General features: G+C 51.2%; 1 long non-coding RNA gene across 2 annotated transcripts; it reads right to left on the bottom strand.

Annotated features, from left to right (window-relative positions):
* Nucleotides 1-7286: 7286 nt before the first annotated feature.
* LOC118024049 lies at nt 7287-11646 on the bottom strand. Of its 2 annotated transcripts, XR_004682985.1 has the most exons (5): nt 11594-11646; nt 11258-11497; nt 9480-9640; nt 8518-8616; nt 7287-7635 (listed from the first exon to the last, which is right to left on the bottom strand). It is a non-coding gene; the product is annotated as an uncharacterized LOC118024049 (long non-coding RNA). The 2 variants fall into 2 exon arrangements; XR_004682984.1 differs by lacking the exon at nt 11594-11646 and having other exon boundaries at nt 11258-11584.
* Nucleotides 11647-12282: the final 636 nt, after the last annotated feature.

Here is a 12282-nt window from a genome sequence, read left to right as displayed (position 1 = left end):
GGCTGTGAGGCCTCGGGGGGGATCGGCCTCCATGGGGGGGGATCGGCCTCCACCTGCTGCTGGCTGTGGGACCTCACCAGCCGGCCGCTGCCCTTTAGACTGGGCAGTAACAACAGGTCAGCCCTTCCCTTCCACTGTCCCTGAGGGGACGGTGGCCCCTGTGCGTGGAGGGCTGTCAGGGGCTCAGGGTGGGCAGGGCTGGGTTCTGTGTCGGGAAGCAGCCCCTGAGCCTCCAGCCACTGGGAAAATGGTGGCAGAAAGATCATCCGGTGGGCCAGCCGCGTGCATGCTGCACCAGTCTGGTCACACCCACGTGGGTGGGACGCCTCTGCTGGAGGCCGAGTGGCTGGACACACGGCTGATGGCCACAGGCTCCTGCAGGGTGGCCCTGGAGTCGCTGGGATCGGGGCTCTATTCCCAATAGTGCGGCAGCCATGTGACATCCTGGAATCCTGGAGCCTCTGCTCCCTTCTGGGGAGAATGGGAGCGGTCACGGTGCCTTCTTAACAGCTGTGCTGGGAGGGGCAGGGCTCACAGTGGTCCCTGGTGACCGGGCACTGTTGCTGTTGGAGGGCCTGGATTGTTACTGTGGCTGCAGGTGTTTGGGGTGAAGCAAGGCCAGGGCTGGGGCTCCCAGGGCTCAGCTTACTCCTGGAGAAGGAGGCTCCCCACTGAGACCACAGCAGCCCAACGTTGCCCCCCAGCTTCGGGTCAGAAGTCTCCTTCCCCAGGGCAGCTACTGCCGGATTCCCTAGCACGAGCACGAGCCTCTGTGGGTGATGTCACCATTTGCAGAAAAAAATAAAGCTCCTGACTAATATTTGGTGAATGCTTACTACGTGGGGGCACTTCGTGTGGCCAGGTGATGTCCTGGGAGCAGCAACTCAGCCGCCGTTCCTGTCGTCTTACCTGTGAAATGGAAAGAGCCTGATTCACGTGCTATTTTGAGGTTAAGATGCTTCGCGTAAATGCTTAGACAGTACCGAGCACATAGCAGGTGCTCAGCAAAAGTTAGACATGATCTTTATTAATAGTGCTTTTCACTGCTGGAAATACCTAATTTGTTTGCTAGTTTGTTAAGCACAATCTACGGGAATAGAGATTGTATCTCTTGTGTTCCCAATGGCTAAGAAAGAATCTGTCATGCAGTAGACATTTAATAAATATATTTGATGAAAGCATGAATTGAGTAATAAAAGATATTACGGATTTCCAGCATGAAGGGGTGAGGAGGTCAACAAACCTTCTCCCCAAAACGCAACTATAAAGCTGGAAAGAACTATCAGAAACAACCATTTTAGTGCTCTGAAACTCAACCCGAGGCACACAACAAACCGAAAAGAGTTCATTCATTAAAAATACTGAGCGTCAGGATAAAATCCAAAATTGCTCGGCATAAAAGCACCAGGAAAACTCAACACAGTGGAGACAATGCAGCAAACATAGCGCTGAGAAGCCCAGATGCTGGCCAGTCTGACAAAGAGGCTTTAAAGCCGCTGTTGTAAAAACGCGCCCACAAGTGATTCTGAGTACTCGCATCAGATGACGGGGAAGGAGCACTGGCAAAGCCCAACATCCATTCATGGTAACGACTTAGCAAGTGAGAAATAGAGAAGAAGGTCTTCAATCTAACACAGAGCATTGATGGAGAACTGACAGCAAGCACGTCCAGCATTGTGCACGATGGAGAAAGACCACGTCTTTCCTCCAGGACTGGGGACAAGGCGGGGATGTCCACTCTTGCTGAAATTACTCAACACCTGCTGGGCGTCTTAGGACAATAAGGCAAGAAAAAGAAACAAAAGGCATACGGATTGACAATGAGAAATAAATCCATCCCTGTCCACAGACAGCACAATGGTCTGTCATCAAGGAGCCCACAAACAAGCTGATTGAATAAACGCGGTGAGCAAGATGCACGGTCAGTCAGTCAGTCGTCTGTCTATATGCTAGCAATTTACAGCTGGAAACAGACATTTCAAAAAATACCGTTTATAATAGATACCCTCTGTCCATGAAACACTTAGGTATAAGCCTAGCAAAATGTTTATGTATGTCAAAAATAAAATGCTAATGAAAGAGACCAAAGAAGATTAAGTAAACAGAGACTCAACACAGTAAAGACGTCCATTCCCTGCAAATCGATGTCTAGACCTAATGCATGCCGATAACAACTCCAGCAAGATTTCTGAAGATCTAGACGAGCAGATCCCCAAATCAGTGTGAGAAGACAAATGAGCTGTAATAACTGAGACATTTTTGGAAAATAAGAATATGGCGAAATTGCAGTACCCAAGTCCCTTCATTGAGGGTAAAGTTCCCATGCCAATAATTTAGCACATTCACAGCGTTGCACCACCATCCCCCGCTCCTCTCCCTTCGCGCCCCCTCAGCCCCCCTTAGCCCCCCCCACCCCCCGCCCCGCGACCACTAACCTGCCTTCGGTCTCTGTGGAGTCAGACAGCGTGTGGTCTCCTGTGTCTGGCCTCTTTCCCTCGGCCTGGCTTGTCAAGCTTCATCCACACTGTACCATGGCTCAGTACTTTCTCTTTCTCATAAAAATTTCTACTGTGGGAAAATACACGGAACGTCAACCATTTTTCATCGTGTGGTTCCGTGGCATTACTTGCGCTCCCAACGTTGTGTGGCCCTCCCTGCCACCTGCCTCCATGCACGCTCATCCTGCGGAACTGAGACTCTGTCCCCGTTAACACTAACACACCCCCGACCCCGTTTCCCCTCGTCCCCCTGACTTAGGTCTCAGTACCTCCTGCGGGTGGGGCCGCGTGTTAGTGGTCTGGCTGTGGATGGAGCACTCACTGGGCAGGGCGCCCTCGCACTCCCTCCGTCTTTATCTCCTTTCCTGCCTCCGGCTTAGGATTTAGCTTGTGCTTGTCTTTCTAGTTTCTTAAGTCTGAACGTTACCATGTTGACAGGAGACCTTTCTTGTGCTTTCACCTGTGTTTATCGCCATAAATAACCTCCTCGGCACTATTTTTGCTGCATCTCATAAGTTCCGGTAGGTTCTGTTTTCCTTTTCTCTCATCTCCAACTGTCTTCTGAGAGTCCTGTGGCTTCCCCTTTAAGAGCGTGTTGTCTAATTTCTACAAACTTGAAAATTTCCCAGTGTTACCTCCGCTACTGGTTTCTAACTTCATCCTATTGTGGCTCAAGATCCTTCGTGGAAATATCTTTTAAAATCCACTGCGACTTAATTTGTGGCCTGACATCCGGTCTCTGCTGGGGACCGTCCCGGGCGTCCGCAGGTGCCGCTGGGTGGCGTGTTCCGTGTGCGTCTCCGACCTGCTTGGCTTGTGGTGTGAAGTCCTCTGTTTCCTTACTTACCTTCGTCTGCTTGTCCCACTCATTATGGCAGGTGGCAGACTGATGTCTCCAGCTGCTGCTGTGGAAATGTTTGCTTCTCCCTTCAATTCTGTCGGTTTTGCTTCCTACATTTTGCTGATCCGTTATTAGGTGCGTAGTGAGTAATTGCATTGAACATCGTTTCATGCGCCTATGGACCGTTTGCGGATCTACTTTGGATAAAAGTTTATTCAGATCCTTTGCCCATTTTCAAATTGAGTTATGTGCCTCTTTGTTACTGAATTGTGAGAGTTCCTTATATTTGCCGGATACTAGGCCCTTTTCCAGTGTGATTTGTAAATATTTTCTCCCATTCTGTAGCTTGTGTTTTCACTTTCTTGTGTCCTTTTTTGTACAAAAGTCAAAATTCTGATGAAGTCCAGTTTACCTATTTTTTCTTTTGCTGCCCATGTGTTTAGTGCCACATCTATGAAAAATCCAAGGTCTTGGAGACATACATCCATGTTTTCTTCTAACAGTTTTAGAGTTTTATTGGGCCTTTGATCCATTTTGAATTGATTTTCATATTTGGCATGAAGTAGGGGTCTAGATTCACTCTCTCTCATGTGTTTCCCAGTTACCACCCGGTCTCTCCACCATTGTTGGAGAGACCGTTCTTCCCACACACTGTGTTTAGCAATTGTTATAAAACTACAACAATAAGGTCAGAGTGGTCTTGGTAAAGAGATGGGCACATAAATCAAGGTGACAGAACCGTGTCCAGAAACAGCCCTCCCACGCACATGTCCAGCTGTGTTTTGAGAAGATGCAAAAGCAATTCAACAGAGAAAGTATCATCTTTCCGATAAGTGGTGCTGGGAGAATTGGGCATCCTTATGGAAGAATAATAAAACTTGACCTAAATCTCATATCTTACACAAAAATTAACTCAAAATGGGTAAAGTATCTAAATGTGAAATGTAGGGACACCTGGGTGGCTCAGCTGGTTAAGCATCTGCCTTTGGCTCAGGTCGTGATCCTAGGGTCTTGGGATCACGTCATTACACGTCAGGGGAGCCTGCTTCTCCCTCTCCCTCTGCTCCTCCCCTGACTTTCTCTCTCAAACAAATAAATAAAATAAATAAAATCTTCAAACAAATGTGAAATGCAGAACTATACAACTTTAGAGGAAAATATGGGAGGAAAGTTTTGTGAGTTGGGGTTATCCAATGACAAAAGCATGAAAAGCATGATCCATATAAGAAAAATATGGATGCACTGGATTTCATCAAAATTGAAAACTTTTGTTCTGTGGAATGACACCGTTAAGAGAATAAAAGACAAGCACAGACAGGGAGAAAATATTTGCGAATTGAATATCTAACCAAGAGTTTTTATCCAGAATACATGAAGAACTCTCAAAACTCAACACTGAGAATATACAACCCAATTAAAAATTGGGCTAAGAATCTGAATAGACATTTCTCTGAAGAAGATACATATATGGCCAATAAACACATGAAAGCGTGCCCGACATCATTGGTCTTAGGGAAATGCAAATCAAACTCACAATGAGATGTCATTTTATGCTCCTAGAATAACTGTAATCAAAGAGACAGACGGGGGCGCCTGGGTGGCTCAGTCGGTTAAGCGACCGACTTTGTTTTGGCTCAGGTCCTGATCTCAAGGTTGTGGGATCGAGCCCCACACTGGGCTCCGCGCTCAGCGGGGAGTCTGCTTGAGATTTTTCTCCCTCTGCCCCTCCCCTCAAATAAATCAGTAAATCTTTTTTTTTTTAAAGATTTTATTTATTTATTTGAGAGAGAGAGAATGAGAGACAGAGAGCACGAGAGGGAGGAGGGTCAGAGGGAGAAGCAGACTCCCTGCCGAGCAGGGAGCCCGATGCGGGACTCGATCCTGGGACTCCAGGATCATGACCTGAGCCGAAGGCAGTCGCTTAACCAACTGAGCCACCCAGGCGCCCTAAATCAGTAAATCTTAAAAAAAAAAAAAAAAAAGACTGACAGTAACCAGTACTGGTGAGGATGAGGAGACACCAGAACCCTCTGGTGTTGCTTCGGGAAGCAAGATGGTGCAGCTGCTTTTGAAGACAGTCTGGCTGTTCCTTGAAAGGTTGGGAATGCTCGCCTGGCAGTTTTACTCCTAGACACCGACCCTGGATGAATGAAAACACGTCCACAAAGCAAACTCGGACACGAGTGTTCACAGCAGCATCCAAATGTCCATCATGGGGTGAAAGATGAACAAAATGTGGTATAACTAATCAACAAGGTATCATCTGGCAATTAAAACAGGGAAGGAGGTCCAGATACACACTGCAGCTTGGGAGGGCCTTGAACACGTGCAAGGGAGCTGGCCGTGAATGACCACACGTCACGTGACTCCCTCTATATGGAATGTCCAGCATGGGCAAATCCATGGTGGGCTTGGTTTAAGATAGGGGAGGGATGGGAGTGGTCACCACATGCTACAGGTTTTCTTGTGGGGTGATGAAAATGTCCTAAAAGTGGTTTGTGGTGATGGTTGCACGACTCCAAATACACCAAAAGCCACCGAATTATACATTTTAAATAGATGTACTTGTGGTATGTAGATATCTTGATAAAGTTTTTTTTTTTTTTTTTTAAGGGATAAAGACCTGGACAGAACTTCACGAAAGAGGACACGCCCATCAGCGGATGGGAAGCTCTTCGATGTCATCAGCCATCAGAGAAATGCAAGCTAAACCCTCAACGAGATGGCATTACACGCCCACAAGAATAGCTGAAAGGACCATCCAATCAGCAGTTCCAAGGGCTACTGAGGATACGGAGCACCTGGGACTCATACACCCTGCTGTGGGCATGCAGGACGGGACCGTGGTCTGGAGACAGGCTTGGCAGTTTCTGGAAAGGTTAAACATTCACCTGCCGCACGACCCAGCAGCCCCACTCCTGCCATTTGTCCCAGAGAAACCCAAACATGTTCATACAAAAACTTGTGTACAAAGGCCGATGGCAGCTTTATTCCTAACTGCCCAAACTGGAAACCACCCAAATGTCATTCAGGGGAGGAGCGGAGAAGTAAACAGAGGTCCATCCACACCTGGAATCTTACTGACAAAAAGGGATGAATGGTCGACACACAACCACCCAGATGAATCTCAGATGTTATGCAGAGTGCAGAAAGCCCCGCCCAGAACATAGCATACGTTTCAGTCTCCATGTTGGCCTGGCAGAGGACAGATCAGCTGTGAGAGGTCTGAGTATAGCCGGAGAGCGAGAAGGAGGGTTTTGGGGGATGGATCACTCTGTGTCCTGGTCGATGTAGCTATAGGAATCTGGACATGTGCTAACATTCATATAACTGTATATTTCCCAAGGAGTCAGTTTTCTGGATAATAATTTAAAAAGACAAAAAAATTTTTTTTAAAGATTTTATTTATTTATTTGATAGAGAGAGACACAGTGAGAGTGGGAACACAAGCAGGGGGAGTGGGAGAGGGAGAAGCAGGCTTCCCATAGAGCAGGCAGCCCGATGAGGGACTCGATCCCAGGACCCTGAGATCATGACCTGAGCCGAAAGCAGACGCTTAACGACTGAGCCACCCAGGCGCCCCTAAAAAAGATAAAAATTAAAAAATAATTTTTTTTTTAAGATTTTATTTATTTGACAGAGAGAGAGACAGCAAGAGAGGGAACACAAGCAGGGGGAGTGGGAGAGGGAGAAGCAGGCTCCCAGCGGAGCAGGGAGCCCGATGCGGGGCTTGATCCCAGGACCCTGGGATCATGACCTGAGCCAAAGGCAGACGCTTAATGACTGAACCACCCAGGCGCCCCAAGAAATAATTTATTATTATTTTTGAAGATTTTATTTATTTATTTGACAGCACGAGCAGGGAGGTTGGGGAGAGGGAGAAGCAGGCTCCCTGCTGAACCAGGAGCCTGATGTGGGGCTCTATCCCAGGACCCTGGGATCATGACCTGAGCCGAAGGCAGACGTGTAACCGACTGAGCCACCCAGGTGCCCCTAAAAAAATAATTTAAAAAGCAGAACCATCATAGCGAAAATTGATTCGGGTAAGAGTCATCAGTGAGTGCTAGGCTGAGAGAGGGATTTTGAAGAGGAACAGGATATTTATAGAACCCAAGGTACATCCCTATTAATTAGCTAATAATTACAAAGGGAAAATATAAGTTTACTATAGAAAAAGCTAGTGGCCACCCCCTTCCCTGGGTGACGCAGGATAACATCAGCACAAATGAGCAGACTGATGTCAGTCAGCTTCCCTTCGGATGCGCTGGGAGGAATCCATGTTGCTCTGCTGGAATTCTGTGCAGAAAAATAAAACTTGAATTACTTGGTGCAGGAATATCAGAAAAGCCAAGAGAAGGCCATCTTCAAGACACCTGGCCTGAGCTCTTAAAACACATCAGTGTCACAAAAGACACACGTGGCAGAGGGGCTGCTTCCGATGAAAGGGGACGTGCGTGTGAAGCCAGCGTGTGGTCCTGGAGGGGAAAACAGAGCTGCGGGCTGCACCACCGGCAGAGGGGGCACCACTGGGACCGGGAATGAGGACTGAAGTGTGTAGGAAATACAGACTCGGCTGCTGAGGAACAAAGGCAGTGACTTAGGCAACCTCTTCCCAGGTGGTTCAGAAAAAAGAGTATGTATAGACCCAGAGAGAAAGAGAGAGAGAGAGAATGACCACATAGGTCCGTGGACATCGACGATCGGCGGGTGTGGACGAAGACAACGCTTGGGACACCTACTCTGGCAACTTTTCTCTAACTCTGAAATTGTTTCAGCATAAAAAATGGACACGTGTTACTTCTGCTTCCGCTTCCGACCACAGAGCAGTGGCAGGTAGCCAGCCAGCCCGCCTCCACGAGCGGCTGTGGACCCAGACGGCAGGCCCACGGGCGGGTCACCGCTCCAGGCAGAGGGCGGAGGCAAGTGGGCTCAGAGGCAGGTGCGCAGGCCCGCTGGCGTGTGGGGAGCTGCTCGGCATATGGAAGTGCATGGGCTGTGGCTCGAGGCCGTGGCTCAGGCTGGGGGAGGCCACTGGAGGCTTCCCAGACGGCGGATTCTGTGGTCTCCATACTAGTATCTATTGCTGCATAACAAATTACCACAGATTCAGGGACTTTATAAAACATGCGTTTATTACACATATCCGGCTCTGGGGTTGGGAGTCCAGGCATGGCTTACCTGGGGCCTCTGCTCAGGGTTTCGAAAGGGTTCAGTCAGGCTGTCGGGGTCCTTCTGAGGCTCTTCTAAGGTCACATGGCTGTAGGATTCAGGTCCCCACTTTTTTTTTTTTTAAGATTTTATTTATTTATTTGAGAGAGAATGAGAGAGAGCACATGAGAGGGGGGAGGGTCAGAGGGAGAAGCAGACTCCCCACGGAGCAGGGAGCCCGATGCGGGACTCGATCGAGGGACTCCAGGATCATGACCTGAGCCGAAGGCAGCCACCTAACCAACTGAGCCACCCAGGCGCCCCAGGTCCCCACTTTCTTTTGACGGACAGCTGGAGGCCACTCTCAGCTCTCAGGGGCTGCCCACAGTCTCCTGACATGTGGCCCCTACTGGCCTTTCCACATCCTGGTAGCTCACTTCTTCAAGGCTGGTAGGAGAGTCCCTCGCTCTGGTCTATCTGCCAAGATAGAGTCTTAAATAACGGAGGCCAATCAAGGGAGTCAGGGCTCACCACCTTTGTCATATTCCATTGGCTAGATGCAAGCCACAGCTTCCTTCTGCACTCACGGGGAAGAAATTATTCCAGGGCATGGATCCTGGGGGGACAATTAGGTTGTGTCTATCATTGGCTGAGATCGGAACCAAAATACCCGAAGACAAGCCATGCTGGGCAGCACTGGGGTTTGGACTCAGCTAGGGTGGAGAGACTTTTGGATTTATGTTTTTAAGAGAAAAGACTACAGGGGCGCCTGGCTGGCTCAGTCATGGAGCATGTGATTCTTGATTCCAGGGTCTTGAGTTCAAGCCCCACGTTGGGTGCAGAGATAACTTAAATAAATAAAAACTTAAAAAAGAGAGAGAGAGAAAAGACTACAACCTACAGTAATGTCTAGTCTAAGACCATCTAAGAAACGTTAAAGCTGAGCCCCACGAAGAGCTGGGGACCAAGATTAAAAGTTGAATCTTACCTACCTGAGGGGCTTGGAAGACCTGCAGGGTGTTCTGCAGACCAGCATGAAAGCATGAAAACAAGCCCCACAAGTCCAGTGATCGAATGGCTGCTAAAACAAGAACCAAGGGTCCTCAGAGGAAGAGAACGGGATCCAGAGTCTTCAGACTTCAGCCAAAAATTACTGGATGTGCAAAGAAAGGAAAATTTCCTTATAGTCAAAGAAAAAAAAAGCCAGGTATCAATTTTCTCTCAGCTATAAGTTCATCCTTCATTGCCTGCCCTACAAAATGCATCTGCTCCCCATAAAGTAGAAATGCTCAACGTTGTCCCTCAGCACAGGGCAGGGATTGAGCCTAGAGGCCGTAAGCGAATGACTGGAGGAACACACACAGCCAGTGGCTCAGAGCTCCGCCCCTGGGGTATACTCGCGCAAGTGCATCCACAGGGGGACAGACGGCTTTGTGGCAGTTCGAACTTGGAAATGGAACGCTACTGAGCAGTGAAGACGAACGGCACGGAGGAATGTCTGAAACCCGGGGGCCTGCGAGAGAAGCCGGACACAAGGATCCAAACTGCACAGACCATGCCTATGAAGTTTGCAGGCAGACGACGTGATCTGTGGTCTAGGAAGTCAGGACAGCGGTCACCTTGGAGGGCATGAGGGGGTGTTTATTTCTTATCTGGGTGGTCAGGTACATTGGTCATTCGTGCACTTTTCTCTAAGTATTCCCAAGGACAGTCCCCCCGGCCTCCTCCCCAGACAAGGGCCAGACTCCTTGGTCTGGCCAGTGTGTGTTTCCTGGGGAAGGGGAAGCTCTGGGCTTCCACCACTGATGGGGAGAAGGATGCCACCTACAGCCTCCTGTGCTGTCACCCCTAGGACACCCACGAGGCCTCCTGCTCTGAGGGCAGGTTATTCCCAATCGCCCAGTGCAGGGATGCTCTATCTACTAGGTGAGAACATAGGGTCCAGAGTTGCTAAGGAGCTTCAGGCTCCCCAGGGCAGTCCCACCTGGAGACACTCCTCCTTGAGCTGAGCACCGTGGCCTCTGCCTCCACCACCTGAGGAGAGGGCAGTGGGCCTGCAGACCCTCCCCAGCTTCTCCCTCTGTCTCTCTGTCCCACCATAGAGAGGCTGGCCCCTCTCCTGGGCTCTCCAGGGGCCCCGTAGCCTGCAGTGGACCTCTTGGCAGGGCCTGGCCACTCCCTCCTCATGCTGCCAGGCTGGAGCCCGGGGCTCTCCGGGAGCTCAGAGGGCAAAGCCCGCCAGACCCCTTCCCCAGAAGCAGGTGGGCGCTGGGCAGGGGTGGAGCCCTGGAGTTGGTGCTCTGTCACCATGGCAACAGGTCCTGCTGTGCTGGGCAGGTACCCACGGGGCCACAGACAGCTCCTGTGGCCCAAGTGCTGGCGGTGGAGAGGGCAGGCCGGGCTGACCTCTCCCTTCTCTGAGGGGCTCCGTCCCCTTCCCTGGGCTTCCCTGGCACACTGAGGTCGGCCTCATACCCTCCCAGACTCCCTGGGTTTCCTAGGGTGGCCTGGTGGGGGCCTGGATTGTCTAGGAAGTCACTTGACCCAGGCACCGAGCACTGGGCTGGCCGTTTGGTGGGGCCCTTGCCTAACCTTGGGGTCTAGCTGGGGTGCAAGCCGCGCGCCCGCCGCCCCCTCTCCAGCCCCCTCTCCAGCCCCGGCCCCGCCCCCGGGCCGCGCAGCGCCGCCAGGGCTCGGCCCCGCCCAGCACCCCCGGAGGCGGGGGTGGGGGGAGGGCAAGGACTTCTCTGATTTGGGGCCGTGATCTTACTTTTCTGAGGGAAGCTCAACAGCCAAGAGCGCCTCCTCGCCATGGAGAACACTTGATTTGCGGCCTCACGGGCAGCTCAGTTCCCTGGCAGCTCAGTTCCCTGGCGGGGAGCTGGGGGCGGGAGGAACTTGTCCCCAAGGCCGCTGTCCTGGGTCGTGCTGCCCAGGTAGGCTGGGAGATGAGATGAGACTGACCCCACACGGGAGGGTGAGCACGGAAGTCCTGGGGTCAGAGGGAAGCCTGGCACCCCAGGCCAGGAGTTGAGGTCATTCTGAGACCCCCACAAGGCTGGAGGGTGCTCTCAGCCCTGACCCCACCCTGCCCCCAAGCCACTACCTGGGCAGCAGCTACCAGGATGACCACTGGCCTTGGCCCCCACAGGAAGGCACATGCGCAGGTGGTCAGTTATGCATTCACAGGTTATTATTAACCAAGCAGTGACATCACCGGCAGCCAATAGGAGCAGGGTTTATTTCCAGGCTGACAGCTTGATAACGGTTAATTTTAGCTGGATCTTCTTTCCCCAGGCTCATGAAACCTCAGCCAGCCAAAGAGGGGGCTGCCTGTGTCTCCCCAAACAGCTCATGGCTGGGGGCACCTGGGGGCATCGGGAGGGGACTAAGGGGGCCCGCCTGTACCCCTTCCCCCTGCCCTACTCCCCAAAAGGTGGGCTGTGAGGCTGCACCAGGCTGATGGGCCTCTTTTTGCTCATCCCACCTCCCCAACACACACACCCATACCCCTTGTTGCTATGGGGGCCATTGTGACAGGTGGCTTAGATTTGGGAGAAGGAGGGCAAGGGGGAGGGGGAGGGGAGGAGCACAGGTGGGACCCATTTGGCTTCTGTCCAGAAGTAACACGGGCCTGGCTCAGGCCTTCCGAGCTGACTGTAAGTTCTGCCCTCCTTGGCTGTGACCTTGGGCGCCGTGGTTTGCCTGTCTGTGTCCAGTGGACTCTTGGTCAATGGGTGCTCGGCGGCCTGGTAGCCCCGCCCAGCGCTTGGTGAACTCGCAGGGCTTGGTGAC

Source organism: Mirounga leonina, unplaced genomic scaffold (genome assembly GCF_011800145.1).
Source record: "Mirounga leonina isolate KUSES-001 unplaced genomic scaffold, KU_Mleo_1.0 Mir_195, whole genome shotgun sequence".
Classification (NCBI taxonomy): Eukaryota; Metazoa; Chordata; class Mammalia; order Carnivora; family Phocidae; genus Mirounga; species Mirounga leonina.
The sequence above is the reverse complement of the archived record's forward strand: the minus strand, read 5'-3'. Positions and strand labels throughout refer to the sequence as shown.